At 38.3% G+C, this 17,331-nt stretch overlaps 1 pseudogene; it reads left to right on the plus strand.

Moving 5' to 3' along the window:
- The first annotated feature begins 322 nt into the window (after window positions 1-322).
- On the plus strand, window positions 323-896 carry LOC144702219 (nodulin-related protein 1 pseudogene; annotated as a pseudogene).
- Window positions 897-17,331: the final 16,435 nt, after the last annotated feature.

A 17,331-nucleotide genomic window follows, 5' to 3' on the forward strand; every position in this document is an offset into this window, starting at 1 on the left:
CAATGAGAGAGAGGGGAGAGATGGGCAAAAATCATCAAAAATTCCATTTGTATATGCGGTCCCTCTCGCTCGGACCGAAGGCCCGGCGGCAACCGGACCCAAACGACGGCCCGCCCCAAAAAGCGGACCGAGGGTCACGGGTCGGTCCGGTGGGAGCGCGTTAAAGAATATGCGATGCGCAAGCCTCCTGTGGACGAGCCATCAAGGAACGCGCCTGCAACACGTGTTCACTATCGAACGCTGGAGAAAGTCAACGGCCGACGTTAACCACTGACCCAACAGGAACACGGAACCGGAAGGAGATTTAAGTACGTGCCGCAGAGACGAACGCAAGTATCTTTATCCTCGTCTCGGATTTGGAACTGAAAAGTCGTCGAGATATTGTCCAGTCCCCTCCCTGGCCATGAATCCTGCTCAGCCCCACAAGGCTCCGCCCAGTAAGGCCGATCTCCTCGCCAGCGCCAAGGTGATCGGGGATGCCGCCAAAGCGACCCTCAACCACGGCGCCGGCGGCGCAGACAAGGGCAAGGTCGCCGGCGCCGCCGCCAACATCTTAGACGCCGCAACCCACTACGGCAAGCTGGAGGGAAAGAGCGCGGGGAAATGCGCGGAGAAGGCCGAGAGTTATCTGCGCACCTACCAATCTTCGCACGCCGCTCCTGCCGCTCATGGACAACCTGCTCCTCATCATGGCGGCGCCGCCGGTAACGCCGCTCACGCCCAGGCTCCGCCCGGCACCCACTCTCAGTCTGGAGGCGGCGGAGGCTACGGGGACTACATGAAGCTGGCCCAGGGCTTGTTGAAGAAGCACTGACATCCCGAGGGAGCATCCCTCTCGTTCTCTCGTCTATAAAATAATACATTTGGGTACGATCTTGTCTGATTTATTTTCATAATTTCGGCCGCCCTCCCCTTCCCCCCTAAAAAAGAGAGAGGGAGCGTTCGTTCCATCCAGATTCATGCCCAGAGCAAGAGGGATGTAATAGCTTGCGGTGCATGGGTCAGAATTGAGGCTAGTAAAGACCCAAAAAATAGGGAATAGATGTTTACTTGATTGCGAGATTTACTTGGAAAATTGAACACGCGCGACGACAACGCACGATAAGAGCGAGCCCGGGGCACTCTCTCTCTCTCGTTCTCTCTCGTTCTCTATTTCTTTCTCTCTCTTTCTCTATTGCTCTCTCTCTCTTTCTGTACCGCTCTCTCTCTTTCTCGATCTCCTTCTCTCTCTTTCTGTATCGCTCTCTCTTTCACTATCGCTCTCACTCTCTCTCTATCTCCCTCTCTCTCTCTCTCTCTCTTTCTCCATCGCTCCCTCTCTTTCGCTCTCTCTCTTTCTGTATCGCTTTCTCTCTTTCTTTATCGCTCTCTCTCTTTATCTCTTTTTTATCGCTCTCTCTCTCTTTCTCTATCGCTCTCTCTATCTTTCTGTATCGCTCTCTCTCTTTCTCTATCGCTCTCTCTATCTTTCTCTATCGCTCTCTCTATCTTTCTCTATCGCTCTCTCTCTTTCTCTATTGCTCTCTCTCTCTTTCTGTACCGCTCTCTCTCTTTCTCGATCTCCTTCTCTCTCTTTCTGTATCGCTCTCTCTTTCACTATCGCTCTCTCTCTCTCTCTATCTCCCTCTCTCTCTCTCTCTCTTTCTCCATCGCTCCCTCTCTTTCGCTCTCTCTCTTTCTGTATCGCTTTCTCTCTTTCTTTATCGCTCTCTCTCTTTATCTCTTTTTTATCGCTCTCTCTCTCTTTCTCTATCGCTCTATCTTTCTCTATCGCTCTCTCTATCTTTCTCTATCGCTCTCTCTCTTTCTCTAGCTCCCTCTCTCTTTCTCTTTCGCTCTCTCTCTTTCTGTATCGCTTTCTCTTTCTTTATCGCTCTCTCTCTTTCTCTATCGCTCTCTCTATCTTTCTGTATCGCTCTCTCCATAGCTCTCTCTTTCTCTTTCTGTCTGTCTATCTATACATCTCACTTACTCTATCGTTCTCTCTCTTTCTCTCTATAGCTCTCTCTTTCTCTCTATAGCTCTCTCTTTCTGTATCGCTCTCTCTCTCTCTCTCTCTCTCTCTATAGCTCTCTCTTTCTCTGTCGCTCTCTCTCTTTCTCTCTCTCTATGGCTCTCTCTTTCTCTATGGCTCTCTCTCTATAGCTCTCTCTCTCTTTCTCTCTCTCTCTATAGCACTCTCTTTCTCTATCGCTATCTCTCTCTTTCTCTTTCTCTCTCTCTCTATAGCTCTCTCTATAGCTCTCCCTGTCTCTCTTTCTCTCTCTCTCCCCCTCTCTCTTGCTCTCTTTCTCTCCCTCCCTCTCTTTCTCTCCCTCCCTCTCGTTCTCTTTCTCTCCCTCTCTCTCTGTGTCTCTTTCTCTTTCTGTGGGCAAATAAAGGGGTTGAATCACCAAATGTCACGAACTCTCCCCGTTGCTCACCGTATGTCATGTACTTTCGAAATATCACCCTATGTCACAAATTTTTGAAAATTATCACGGTGTGTCACGAGGCTTGGCCGCCGGTGACGTGGACGATGACATAGGTGCCACGGGTGAAGCCGAGCCTTGTCATCGGCCATGTCATCGTCCACGTCACCGGAAGCGAAGTAGGGGCTCCGATTCTGGCGTTTTTGGCGATTTTGGCTGGATCTTGGCGATTTGGGTGGCGATTTGGGAGGATCAAGAAGACGAAGAAGATTTCCGGACAATTTGGGTGGATCTCTGCGGTAAGATTTCGCCGTTTTTTTTTTTTGTCTTGGATTTCTTTCTGCGACTGATCGCTGAGAAATGAAGAATCCATCTTTCTTATCCTCTTCTATCAATCCTCTTCTTATCATCTTTATACAACTATACCTGCATCAATCTCACCGCATCTGCTTCTCTCTTACCCAACAATCTTTCTCCACCTGTATCCCCGATTCTTCATTTCTCAGCGATCAATCGCAGAAAGAAATCCAAGACAAAAAAAAAAAAAAAAACGGCGAACTCTTACCGCAGAGATCCACCCAAATCGTCCGGAAATCTTCTTCGTCTTCTTGATCCTCCCAAATCGCCACCCAAATCGCCAAGATCCAGCCAAAATCGCCAAAAATGCCAGAATCGGAGCCCCTACTTCGCTTCCGGTGACGTGGACGATGACATGGCCGATGACAAGGCTCGGCTTCACCCGTGGCACCTATGTCATCGTCCACGTCACCGGCGGCCAAGCCTCGTGACACACCGTGATAATTTTCAAAAATTTGTGACATAGGGTGATATTTCGAAAGTACATGACATACGGTGAGCAACGGGGAGAGTTCGTGACATTTGGTGATTCAACCCCGCAAATAAATGCCCGAAGCAAAGATGGAGATCAGCGCAATTTCTGACTTGTGGAATTCAAAGGACGGGAAAAAAATAGCACTAGCGAGGATATTAGTGAAGCAGATTTAAGGGGTATTTTCAAATCGAAACTTTATTGAAGAATGAGATCAGTTGTATGTTCAAGTAAATGAATTATCAAAGATAGTAAGTTCTGACAATCAAAATTTTGATTGGTCAATTTGTATTTAAAAGCCAAGACGACACCGAAAGAAACTAACATAGTAAACGACCAAGTTTTATAGCTGAAAGAAACAAAATGCTACTTAAATTCGTGCAAATTCATTCATTTATCAAATTTAAATCCTTGGCTCAATGCACGATTCCATGGGGATATGAGCTCAACAAAGGACCCGTAAGTATTTAATGTAGTAGGTGGATAGTTATCGAAACATTTTATTGAGTTTTAATTATGAAGGTATGGATCCAACTTAATCCAGCTTGACAAAATATAAATAAATCCAACACTCACTATACTTTGTTCAAACGTAGAAACACGGACATAAAATTTGATATTAAGAATTTATGCAAAGTTACATAACTTGATAAGATAATTCTGGTGGCCATTCTTTTTACTTCATAAAGCAGTTTATGAAACTTTGTTGAGATAATACGTTTAAGAACTAATTTGACTGACATATTTAATTGGACTTTGAATAAATTATGGAGAAAAAATATTATTATTTGCCAAATATGTAAGCCCGTGCTTTGCCAAGAAACTCACAAGAAAAACTAGATAACCATTTTGAAAGCTTATGAAATTATGCTTAACAACCTAGCAGCATTAAATATATTGCCATTGTAGATAGTTTTATACAAGTAGATAGTTCTACAATCTACATTACACATGTGGATCATTTTCTATTCAATAAAATAGTTTTCTTTCAGAACAACCACATATCTCTCCAGGAAATTGAAATACCTTCATTTCTTTGGAATTTACATCTCCAGATTTGAATCCAGTACCAAATAAAACTTGAATAAATCCAATATTTCAATCCCATACCAGATTTTACCTTGGATTCACTACTAGAGAAATTTACTCATTCAATGTAATTTTTTCTATACTTAAATTTAATATTTCTAATTGATATTAAACTGTATATTTATTATATCAAATTTTACGGATCAAATACTATAATTAACATATTTTATTTGACATTTGGATATTACGTGAAATATCTAGATTTATTCAATTTTTTATACCATACCATAAGTTGTATATACATGGGGTTGCATGTTATTTTTGTATTTCAGCCTCTCCCTATATCTCTTACTTTCTCTCTGCCTTTCTCACTCTTTATCTTTCTCTTTGTCTTTCATTTTGTCTCACTGTCTCTTATTCTTTCTCTATCTCTGAAACACACTCTATCTCTTACTCTTTACGTCTTAATCTTTCCCTCTTTCTCACTCATTCTCTTTCTCCATGTCTTTCATTCTCTCTCACTGTTTCTTACTCTGTCTCACTATTTTTCGCTCTCTTATTCTCTCTATCTCTCTCTTTTAACTCTTTCTGTCTCACTGTCTCAATCTCGTTGTCTCTGTGTCTTTCAATCTCTCTCTTACTCTATTTCCTAATGTGTCTCACTCTCTGTCCTTCTCACTCTTCATATATCTCTGTCATCAGTATCTTTATCTCTCTAAGTGTGTGTGTGCGTCCCTCTCTCTGACTAGATCGGGACCCAAACATATTCCATCACTCATTCTCTATATGTCCCCCTATCTCTCTTATTTTTTCTTCTTCTCTCTCATTATCTTTTACTCTTTCTCCCTCTGTGTGTCTCTCACTCTTTATCTCTCTAACTCTATCGGTCGTTATTTCTAATTTTGTTTCTCTCTCGTTCTTTGTCTTTATTTTTCAATCTCCCTTACTCTTTCTTTGTTTGTCTCACTATCTGTCTCTTACTCTTTCTCTCTTTGTCTTTCTTGCTTTCTTTCTCTTACTCTTTCTCTCTTTGCCTTTGTCACTCTCTCACTCTGACTCTTTCTTGCTTGGTCACTCTCATTCTCCCTCTCTCTCACTCTTTCATTCTTTGTCTCTCTTATTCTCTCTGAGTCTTTCTCTGTGCCTTTTAGTCTCTCCCTCTTACTCCTCTCTCTTTGTCTATCTCCCTCAGTCATTCGCTTACTTAGTCTCTCTTTCTCACTCATCCTCTCTATCTCTGTGTCTTCCAGTCTTATTTTCAATCACTTACTAAGTCTCTCTTTCTCACTCGTTCTCTGTGTCTTTTGTTTTTTTCTTTACTTCTACCTTCGTCTCCTCTATCTTTTTTCCAATTCTCTTCTTCTTTCCTCTTCCTTCTTCCTTCCTACTCTTCAATTCTGTTTAAGTGCATCTTCTTCCCCTCCTCTTCTCTTCTGCCCTTTCCTCCATGCCTCTATCTTCTCTCAAATCTCTTCCCTTCTTCTCCTTTTCTCTTCTCATTGTTTCTTTAATTTTCAGTTCTATGTTTTTTCCAGAAATTTTCCCTCCTAGTGCTGTTTTTTTATTTACTTCTACCTTCTCCTCCTGTCTTTTTTCCAATTCTCTTCTTCTTTCCTCATTCCTGCTATTCTATTCTCTTCTCATCATTGCATAACTTTTCTTCTTGTTAGTTTTTCCAGAAAGTTGCTATGTTGCCGCTGTTTTTTTAAAGATTGTTTAAGTTGTTTATATTTTTTAGTTTATTTATTGCATTAACTTCATTGTATCTCATTTTTCTGTATACGTAGTTGCAAATTGCTATACCTTCTTTAGAGTTTTAAGCATAGCTCATCAACATGCATTGATGTATGAACCAATCGTTGCTAACCAAATTATGCTTCTTAGGCCACGAACCCACCTAGAGGTAGTGTCCCGCCCGAAGACTGCTCTGGGGCAGGACTTATTTGTGTTGAAGGTACGGACGCAAGAACACCTCGTGTCGTATAGAGTCACCCTCCTTCGAACCATTCAGTCATCATTGACTACTTTGAACACATTGGTGATGGGTACTATGCATGCTTACTATGCAGTCAGAAGAACCCACATAGTAAGAGAAAAACGATCAAGCGGCAGGCCGACAAGAGCACCAACGTATTTTTGAGATATTTCCAAGCTCGTTATCCTTCTCGTCATGCAAAGCTAAAGGGCTTGGTGGTGGACGACCATGATTAACCGCATATTACGGAGGCAATGCAAACCAAACAATCAGGAGAGCCAAGCCGATGAGGATCGATAAGATGGCATATGCCGGATGAGATGAAGAATGTCATCGCACGATTTATATGTTTGACTGATTCATCGTGGAGTATTATTCAGAATGTTTCATTCAAGGAGCTGCGGCGCTACGTGACACAGTTGAACTTGGATCCCCACAGTGTGAAGGACATGTAGTGGATGATCCAAATGCATGGACGCATGAAAGAAGAGGTGAAGAAGCTATGGGAAAACGTGGACAAAGTGTTCCTCATTGTAGACGCGTGGACTGCGGAGAACGGTACTGGACTTTTAGGCATCATCGTTCATTGGGTGGACGAGGAATGGGTGTACCGAGAGCAGGTACTTGTCCTCTGAGAGATTGTCGGCATGCACGATGGGGACACATGGTGTTCATCGTTCTCTAGGTCTTGGAAGAATTCTGTTTGCGCCTAAAGGTCATCATTCAACATAAAACTTATTTTTATAATAAAATGTGTGATTTTATATGTGGCATGTGTTGATGTAGGTTTACGATGTGATGACTAACAATGCCTCTACGAATAAAAGGATGTTGTTAGTGATTGTAAAGGAGATAAGGAGTGTCAACCCGACATTTAGCGCCAGAAGGCACGTCCCGTGCGTTGCACACATTTTGAACATTGACGTATGAGCGGGAATAAAAATTTACGGCATTCCTTCGGCCTACGTAGTACAGCCTGATGAAGGTGATGTGAGCAGGACAGCAAACCAGTATGACAGTGACAAGGACAACGATGATGGAGATATATTTTCAGCATCTGACGACAATGATAGAGCACTTCGGATGTTATAATTGGGTGATGTAGTTGCGAAGGTGTGGACACTAGTGCATAGTATTCAGAGCTCTACGCAACAGACAGAGGAGTATGCGAAGGCATGTGAATATGACCCCGAAGTTGAGGACTCTAACATGGTCGTGTTGGACAGTCCGACCCGCTAGAACATCACTTACGCTATGTCATCCGCCGCCATCAAGAAACGTGATGTCATTGATGAAGTGTTAAAGAATTTTGGCTGGAGGGAAAGTCGACAAAGATGTCCAAGGACGAGTGGGAGTTGGTGAAAGAATTATGTCGCATCCTTGGGCAGTTTGTTGTATCCACCGATCATATTTGTAACATAGTGACATCGCCAGAAGTGATGTATCGTTTCTCAAAGACGGCCTCAATTGCCACATGGAGGAGGTGGTCCAGAAAATTGAAGAGGGCATTTTCTTCACCTGCTTATGGCGGTTGCATGAAGGAGATTGTTCTAACATGGTGCAAGCGTGTAAGGCGATGCCATGCAGGCTAGCGCAATATGCAGAAATCTTGTGCGTGAATGATGCAATCACCGGCGCGGCATTGATGGACCCATTCCACAAAGGGTCAATGCTCCGTTAGGGCGTCATAGAAGCAACCATTGCATATGTACAGTCTTCATTACCATGTGACTCGCCGAGGCATGCAGAGTGTGGGCACGTAGAAACTGAGCACTCAAAAGATAAAGAGTTGGACTCTTGGCTACAAAGCACTATGCAAAAATTTCAACCGGCACTTGTGTCAACAAGGTTGGCATTGGACGAGTTCAACCAATACCTAGCAGAGGTCGTGCCTAATGAGGGAGTGTTCACCCCACTATCTTGGTGGGCCAGCACAGGGGCAAAACGCGGCCCCTTACTTGCCTCCATTACAAGGGAGTTGTTGTTTGTATGTGCAACAAGCGCTCTTGTTGAGCCTAGGTTCTCGGTGGGCAATGTTATTGTCACGTACAAGAGAGCATGTTTGTCACCAATAAGCATTGAAACACTAATCACTGTGAAGTGTTGACTTCGTGCGGACAACAAGCGATGGTACACTAATGTGGAGCTGGATTCGAATAGCGAGGATGGCCAGGATGGGGTAGTCTCATCGGCTCGAGATACACATCACCTACATTTACTACCTTATATGCATATTTTACATAATCATCATGTTTTATTTGTTCTCTTTTGCTATGCAGGTGATGACCAAGTAAGCATAAGCCGTTGACGGAGCAGTGAGGAAATTCTAAGGCGAACGGTGTACTTTGATGGTCAAATATTACAGAAGTAGTAAATTTTGTTGCACAATTCTTCTGTTAAAAATTTTCAACATTTTCCTATAAAATTATAGAATTTTCCAACATTAAAAATCTACACTTACTCAATGTAAAAACTTCAAAATTAGTAATATACATATTTAAATTTTGCACTTAATTCACTAATGTAAATATTAGGTATTTAAACCATGTTAAAGATCCAGATAGTGCGGGCATCTTTTGTTAAAAATTTTCCCATAAAATTCTAGAATTTTATAGATTTGAAAATCTATGCTTACCCAATGTAGAGACTTCAAAATCAGTAATATACATATTTAAAATTTGCACTTAATTCACTAATATAAAATTTAGGTATTTGAACTATGTCAAAGATCCCGATAGTGTGGGCATCTTTTGAAAAAAAATCAACATTTTTCTATAAAATTCTAGAATTTTTCAACATTAACAATTTACACTTACCCAATGTAGAGACTTCAAAATTAGTAATATAAATATTCAAAATTTGGTCTTAATTCACTAATATAAAAATTAGGTATTTAAAACATGTTAAATTTTCACTTAATTCAAAAATATAATACTTGGCTATATTGTGTGTATGTAAATCTTTAAATCATGTTTTAGATCAACATAGTGTGGGCATTAATTGAAAATTTTTCAAGATTTTCCTAACAATTTCTAGATTTTTTCAACATAGTTAATATTTAATTGTCTAATTTTCAACAACGTGTGGGCATTAATTTTAGAATTTTCAACATTTCCCAAAAAGCTTCATCATTTATCAGGTATTTAGTGGTAGATAGGTAGACATCTTCCACATACATGCTATAACTTTAATAAAAATAAGCTTCTAGTTTCTTTTCTAATTTTCAGAAAAATATTATCAATATTCCTTAGTCCCTATAAAAAAAATATTAGGTTACACGTTGCACGATTATGAATCCAAATAAATTATTTATATGGGTTTAATGAATAAATTTTGATTTTCGTATAAAGTCAAATTTGGACAATATAAAGTCAGAGGGGCATTTCTCTAATAACACATGCAGCATCTGTTTGCGCATGCAACATAATACAGGGGTATGAAAAATGGCTGGACTGAATTTAAACCTTAAAAGATTTTAGAAATCTACCATATGTGATTGTGACAGCATCAGAACCAATATCCGGATATCGGTAACCGATATCCGATATCCGAGATCCATCTCGTTTTTGGATCACCAGTATCCATCACCGATATCCGTCCACACTTCAAAGACGAATATCAACCGATATCCGATATCAGGCACCATCCAGTTTTATTGTCGGTATCGGATATCAGACCGATATCGGTTGGAGAAACACTATTTGATGATTCTTAATGATTAATTGATGATAGGCATGTTTAGAAGTGTAAGGGTCACATGGTGGCACCACAAATTTTGGGAGTTATACTCACTTCATCACAAATTATAAGTTTAATATTTTATATTTCTGTGCTTCAAACTTCATTTTTTGGACTTGAGATCTAATGATTCTCTAATGATATTAACATAACAATCAATAGAGATGTTGAGCATGGGATTTTAAGTATCTAATAAAAGAGGATAAAGCAAATCATGGAATACTACATGGACTTCATAAGGAGAGAGGAGTATCTTAGTATGACATGTATCCAACTTCTTTGCTTTTTTTGGCAAAAACAAAATCTTGGCTACGATCGGCCCAAGGGTTGTGCACGTAGATCGATCCAGTCCTGCACTAGAGCCCACCTTAGGGGATTTTTGTATGATCAGGTATAGGACTAAATATCCTCATATACACACATATGCCACTTGTTCATACCCACAAAAATAATAAAAAGCATAAAACAGTCATACCTTGTCAGGTCATTGAGTAAGTCTAAGATTCTAGAAGCGAGTTTGCCTTATCAAGAAGAGTTCGTGCACGCAGCATAGGAGGCAACACCATCACCTTGTTAAATATCATTGCAGCAGCATCGCAACATAGATAGTGACGAAGTGGATCTGTGTGAATGATATCAAACAATCCAACTTCTTAGCTTGATATCAAACAATCCAAAATGAGTTTTGGTCTTATTTTGTCGTATGGTATGTCTTTATCCTCTCTACATATTTGTAACCTCTTATTTAAAAACTTTCTCTCTCTCTAAACAGTGTACAAAAATCAGATTTCCTCAATATTTCGTAGCCAAGGGAAATTGTATGTATATTCCAAGATATTGTTCTAGAACCCCTTGAGAGGACAAGATTTCACCCTTCAGTAGGACTTAGATTTTTTCAAATTAAGATATCACCATTTGAATCTTAGATACGGTGTTAACATGCATTTTTATCATTCATGTGATTTGACAAATGCATATTATCCTTTATCTCTGCATATTTGCACTATTTGAGCATAAATTATTGGAAATATATGTCTCCTAAAAGTCAATTTCACAGTCCATGTCTCATTCACTATTTTATATCTACAATATATTCATTATAATGGATGTTCTATGCTTACAATTGAACTGCATGAATACATGCAATGAATAAGTTAATTATGATGACATAATAATACGACGATCATTATTATTTAAACACGTGTTTGAAAATTCATATTTGAAGGATACTAAAGAAGAGCATCAAAATATTGAGATAGGATAGCACTGTCTAGTCCCACTCATATGGTAAGTATGCACAATCCTTGTAGCTGTTAGTGCATAGACATTGAAGGACAAGTAGAGGGTTCTCTTTGGGGAAAGAGTTCATTGAACTGATCAAAATGAATCTCTGAATCAGGTCGGTTCATGTCATGGTAAAGTAATCCTAAGATCTAAGCCACCAAATAGACAATGTGGATGGACAGTTCTGTTTTGACTAGCGCCTACTTATGACATCAAATTACTCAGTAAAAATATGCTTGTATACTTCACTTACCACTTATTTTTAGATTTCCACTTGCATTATTCATCGTTTGAGGATTAAAAGAGAAAGTTTTGATTGAATTTTCTAGGCTTTATTTTTTATGTATCTATCAATTTTTTAGACTAATCCCACTTGTATTACAGGACTTAGTTCAATAAAAATGGTGAATTTTAGATTCAAAGAGGAAAAGAGAAGCCCAATCGACTTCCCAGTACAGAAAAACAAATCCAAACCATGTCCTAGATCATAAAAGAGGCTCAATAAACACAAGATCATACTTCAAGCCCATTTAGGCCCTTTTTAAGAACCGGGTGAAATAAAGGCAAGAATGGTGGAACTAACTCATGTTTGGAATTTGAAAAGTTTATTTTCAAATATGATAATTAAATCATGTGCGTAAAGGCTAGCCTAGCTCTCCAACCCCCTGAAATTAAATACAAATACTTGGAGAGTTAGGGCACTCATATTTTAATTATTTTCCCCTTTCTTTGTATCCCATCTTATATTTAAGCCTTCAACTTATTTTGACGTCCTAATGAATCAGATTTGTATGGTTCATTCTTGTTGGCAAAGAGTGTGGAGAAGTTTGGTAAAGATTCTCATTGGAAAAGAACCACTTTGCCCTTTGGTTGTGACAACAAGGTTTCTGCAATCCTTGTAGGAAATGACGGTGCCAGCCTCGGTATCAGTTTTTTGCAAAAATCTAAACTTATACCTACCTTTGGTATAGTCTTGGTTTGGTCAAAGATTCATTTTGGTTTGGTAAAACTTATAGTTTGGCCACGAATACCAACCAAAAATAAGATCAAAGTCAAAATTTTAATGTCAAAATTTAGGTCAAATGATTAATTAAAAAAGTGAATCAATCAATTTTCGTATGTAATTAAAACATTTTCAGTATTAATTCACCACATAATCAAAGAAAAAATTTCTAAGAATTTTATTTTTCAAAGCTTCATATAGAAAAAGCACTAAAGAAAAATAAGTTACTGAGTTGCTAAATATCCTAAGTTTTTTTTCTAAAGGATGCCACTACACGTGGCTCCTTGTCTTTGCTTGCTCCTACATTTTCTTGCTTTGACTCCAATCTGCTATTACATCCCTTCCAACCATGCATCATGATCTATCTTCTCAACCTGTAAAAATCATCATAATCCATGAGTAAGTGGACACAAATCAAAATAATATGTATTGAAAAGATAAGGATACCACCTGAAAAAAATAAAAATTGGACTCATTTGAGTTCCTCTGCATCATCATTTGCATCAGATTCCATTACCTCTACATTTGCATGGTCATCATGAGGCCAGCATTCTATAGTCATCAGAATTTATATTTTTTCTGCTGATAACCTTCCTCTTTTAAATGTCACAATTCCTCGCCTTGCAGAAAAAAATGCTCCAATGGAGCACTTCATGCACAGATTGATAAAAATCATTTTGCAAGGATTTCAAGACATGGGTATTTTTTAGATCCAATATAAAGCCACCATTCAAGTGAATCGTCCTTAATACAAAATTTGAGGTTCACTTAGATAACCATCTACTTCATCTCTAGAAGATATTAATACTATTGTAGTGTTTCTTTTCTCTTGCTCCATCAATCCAATAATTACCTTTGATAGTTTGGCACTTGGAACATGTATATCTTCAATAATTGAGTGTGAATTTGAAGTAAACAAAGTAGTTGTACTTTCAATAAACCTGTGTACATACTGAATGATAGAATTCTGTTCACTTATTGGAATAAACTCAAACTTCATTTTTGTGTCCAGCTTTGTAGCAATATATAGCATATGCTTAGCCTTTAAGAGAACCTCGTACTCTAATAATTTATCCTTCATGGCAACATATGCCCTTTTAAGTAACATTGATTGTTCAAAGCTTAGGGGTACCTTACTTCACTTTGAAGAGGGTTGTCAAGACCTTCAATTGATGCTTGCAATTTTCTTGATAGAAATTCATAGGCTCTCAAAACTATCGATGATGTAACAGACTTGCACTTCAAAATTACCTCAGTTATGTCATGAAAAATTGAAGTTCACCTAGAAAAGGCTTTAGGAGATCCCAATCTTCATCAGTCATGGAAAAGTTCACTTTGTTGGTGTTGAGATAGTCACTCACCATCTTCTATAATACTCTTCTTTTCTCCCAAACAGCTTCAATCAATATCAGTTCCACCTTGTAGGAGCATCCTCAATGACTAAATCATAGTTTTTGATGCCCAATTTCTCACATATATTTTGATAGTCATGAAGTCGTTGCGGTGAAGCTCCAACTGCAATGAGTTGTTTTTGAATTCTATGGAGAATATCTTTGAATGATCTTGGAGTGTTTCCTTCAATTGTAATTTCATGTTGCTCAGTGCCCTCTTCAATTATATTTTTGGCCCCTATATGTCAATCAAAAAAAAATTACTGTTATACATTTCTAAAGAATAATCTGCAAAAAGTCAATGAAACAAAAGGTTTATTATAATTAAATACCTAGTTCCTTCAAGCCTCATTGCACAGATAAGTTTAGAACATGGGCCATACATGGTGCATGGTGTTGCTTGTTGACCTTCAAGCCAATATCCTTAAATAGCCTTTCTAAGGTTGCAACCATTGTACTATTATTACTAGCATTATCGATTGTGATGGCAAATACCTATAAATGGAGGAAAATATTTTTAATTATTTAGTGATTAAGAGGAAAAGACTAATAAAACATTAATTACATTGTGTCAAATATAATCTTTAAAAACTATGTGCAATATCTCTGCTAAGTATAAGCCCTCATGTGATCCAATTAATTTCTTTACACTGAGAACTCGTTCACGAGGCTTTCATTCCTCATTGATCCAATGAACTGTCATCTTAAAAACAGCCATGCGGTTGGTGGTAGTCCAAGTGTCTAGTATAATTGATTTTTTTTCAATTGGACTAAGCTCCTCTTTGAACTGTGATTTTTCTTCTTTGAATCTTTCATCCGTTGCATGTCGTATTGTCTAGTCACTTGGAAGCTTCAAATTACACTGTGCAAAGTACTCACACATTTTTCTGAATTTTGGATGTTCAATTATTCAGAATGGCATATCACTACTGATGATGAGATCTAATAGTTCTGCTTCATTTTTCTCCAGCGTTCTACTTGTAAATTCTGTTGTCTGTGTGAAAATTCTCTGATCTAGTTCTGACTAGATGAAGGCTTAAGTTGCCTATGAACTGCGACATGAAATTTTTTTCATGTGTGTCCATAACCTCATTTTGTTACATGTATTTTTCTTTTTACAATCAACTCCTTCGCCTTAAAAAACTTGCATCGATAATCTCCATTACTCTTTTTTATGTAGTATTTCAACAACTGAAACTCTCTTGTGGTGAGAATTATAATCTTCATCCATTGGCAAATTAGTTTCAATTTGTGCATGATTTGATGGGACCTATGCAATGAAAAATACTACCAACATTCAATAAATAAAAAATATGAGATATAACTTGTCTCCACTCAAATCCATGGTCAAAAGTCGGTGATACTGTGAAGGATGGGCAACAAGAGGCTATGGCAAGAGGTATTAACAATGATGGCATTGATGGCGGCCAGTATTGCGAGCGGTGGCAATGGGTGGCAAAACACAATAATGCAGGCAGCGTCGGTGAGCAATGACCCGTGCAAGATCCTCCCTTTGAAGCCAGAAAAAGTGGGAAACAGTTTCCTCTTGGATCTGAAATTTTAATTAATTTATATTTATATGATTATATATTTTACTTATTTACCTCCTTCATGAAACTGCTATGACGTAGTTGGTTGAAGGGTAAGGGCACTTTGGGGTAAGAGATTAGTGATCAAATCATGGTTCCACCAGATAATGTTACTATTTTTTCACTTTTTCGGTTTGGTTTTTGGTCTCGCTTGCGGTGCGGACCAAAACCTTTACCAAACTTATGGTAAAACCGTGAAACCCAAACCAATAGAATCAATTCGGTCAGGTTTTACCAAAAATCGATGAAAAATGACAAACGATATATCCTTGGTATATTTGATTTTATTTTTTCATATTTTTTTATACAAGGATTTTCTACAGGGCAAGCTTTCCAATGCATCAAAGCACGCAAAAAATTTACTCATATAGCTAAAGTTGTGGCACTTTCATTGACAACATGTCACTGAGCATTTTTGCCTCCCAACACATACCACTGCCCATAAATTGTCCCTCGGCCTGCTCAAGCGCCCACAAATGTTTCTGCAAGAGCACTAGTTAGAGGTGTTTGAATTTATTTAATTTGATTTCCTGCACTTTAAATCCTTTAAATTCCTAAAAATTGTATAAGGCTACTAATATCTACTCAAAATAAAACAAATACAGATTTCAACTATTTGAAATCAGATCTAAAAATAATATATACAAGGAAAATTGGACCCTCACTGACTGGACACTGAATCCATTGATTGGATTAAATAATCTATATATTGGTATATTTAGGCAATAAGGTAGGCCGATAAATCTTATTGTTTCATTAAAGTTACTTACTAGACTGATACATTGGTATACATTGTTTCATTAAAGTTACACACATAAGATTAATGGATGCATTATGTGAGGAGTAATATCCAGTATTCACATATTTTTGCATGGCTTTCACCTTGCAGTTTTAATCTAAGAAGCTACTAAAGTGCTACCAAACATTTGCAGTAGTACAATGCCAAGAAGGGTATGCGCTATTTGCAAAGATATTTGGATATGCTAAGTTCAACCCTGAAAATACTTTTATACCTTCATCTAGTGCAAAGAAGAACAAGGCCACACCATTTACAATGGAAGTTAAGTGGGTGGATTGTTCCCGCAAATATGTTAAGTCCCTATATGTAAAATTCATGGTACATATTTACATACGTAAAACTCATGGTTGTGAAGGAGAGTATTTCAGATGAATTATTTTCTGGTGAGGACATTGGGACCGATTAAATTGCTAGTCAATCTGTGTATGGAGGTATTGCCACCTGGTATCTATTGTGGATGAGTTCTTATTATTGATTTGACAGGTTCCCTTTGTGGCTTGTGCCTTTTGAGGTTAGAGTCTGATGCTTTATGTGAGATCACCTTATATATATGATTGCAGTTCTATACGAATTATGAGTTTTTTGAAAAATTAATTGGGACTAAAACTATATTATTTCACGACATATGAGCCCATCCTCTATCGACAGTGTTTTATTTTTATTTCAAATATAAGATGTTATGATAAAAGATGTAATAAAAACATTAGCATATTATCTGAGATGTTATGATAAAATGGCGGGTGTGTCCACTATAATTGCTTACTACATCAGCTCTAGTGGTCACTATAATTTCTGATGTCGTAGGCTCCAGACGTCAAGTGGTCACTTCTCACCTTGTCTTCCAGGTCTACATTCCATGAAGGGTGTTTCCCGGATCCATTTTACGACATCAAGCGGTAGGCTCCTGATACATCAGAAACTTCATAATATTATTAACATATACCTCACATTATGACAGTTCTAGACGCAGTGACATGGTTTCCTGTTTCAAGAGAGGCCATTCCATGGAAATAATTAATATGTACTAAAAGTTAGCAAAGTTTTTTGAGAAAATAATAAGTATTTTTTGTCCTCAATAACGGGTGTTAAAAACAGCATGTGCTTCTCTGATTCTCCTCTGCATGTCATTATCGCTGGCACCTTCTTCACTAGAATATTCAGCCTGGGGCCGGCGTAATCACCGGCGTAATCATTCGGTGACATGAACCCACTTAAACGGGATATTCCCCACGTGGAACTATCCCGCTTAAGCATATTAAAAACAAGAAAATAAACAATCGAGA

This window comes from Wolffia australiana, chromosome 4, assembly GCF_029677425.1.
Source record: "Wolffia australiana isolate 7733 chromosome 4, ASM2967742v1".
Classification (NCBI taxonomy): domain Eukaryota; kingdom Viridiplantae; phylum Streptophyta; class Magnoliopsida; order Alismatales; family Araceae; genus Wolffia; species Wolffia australiana.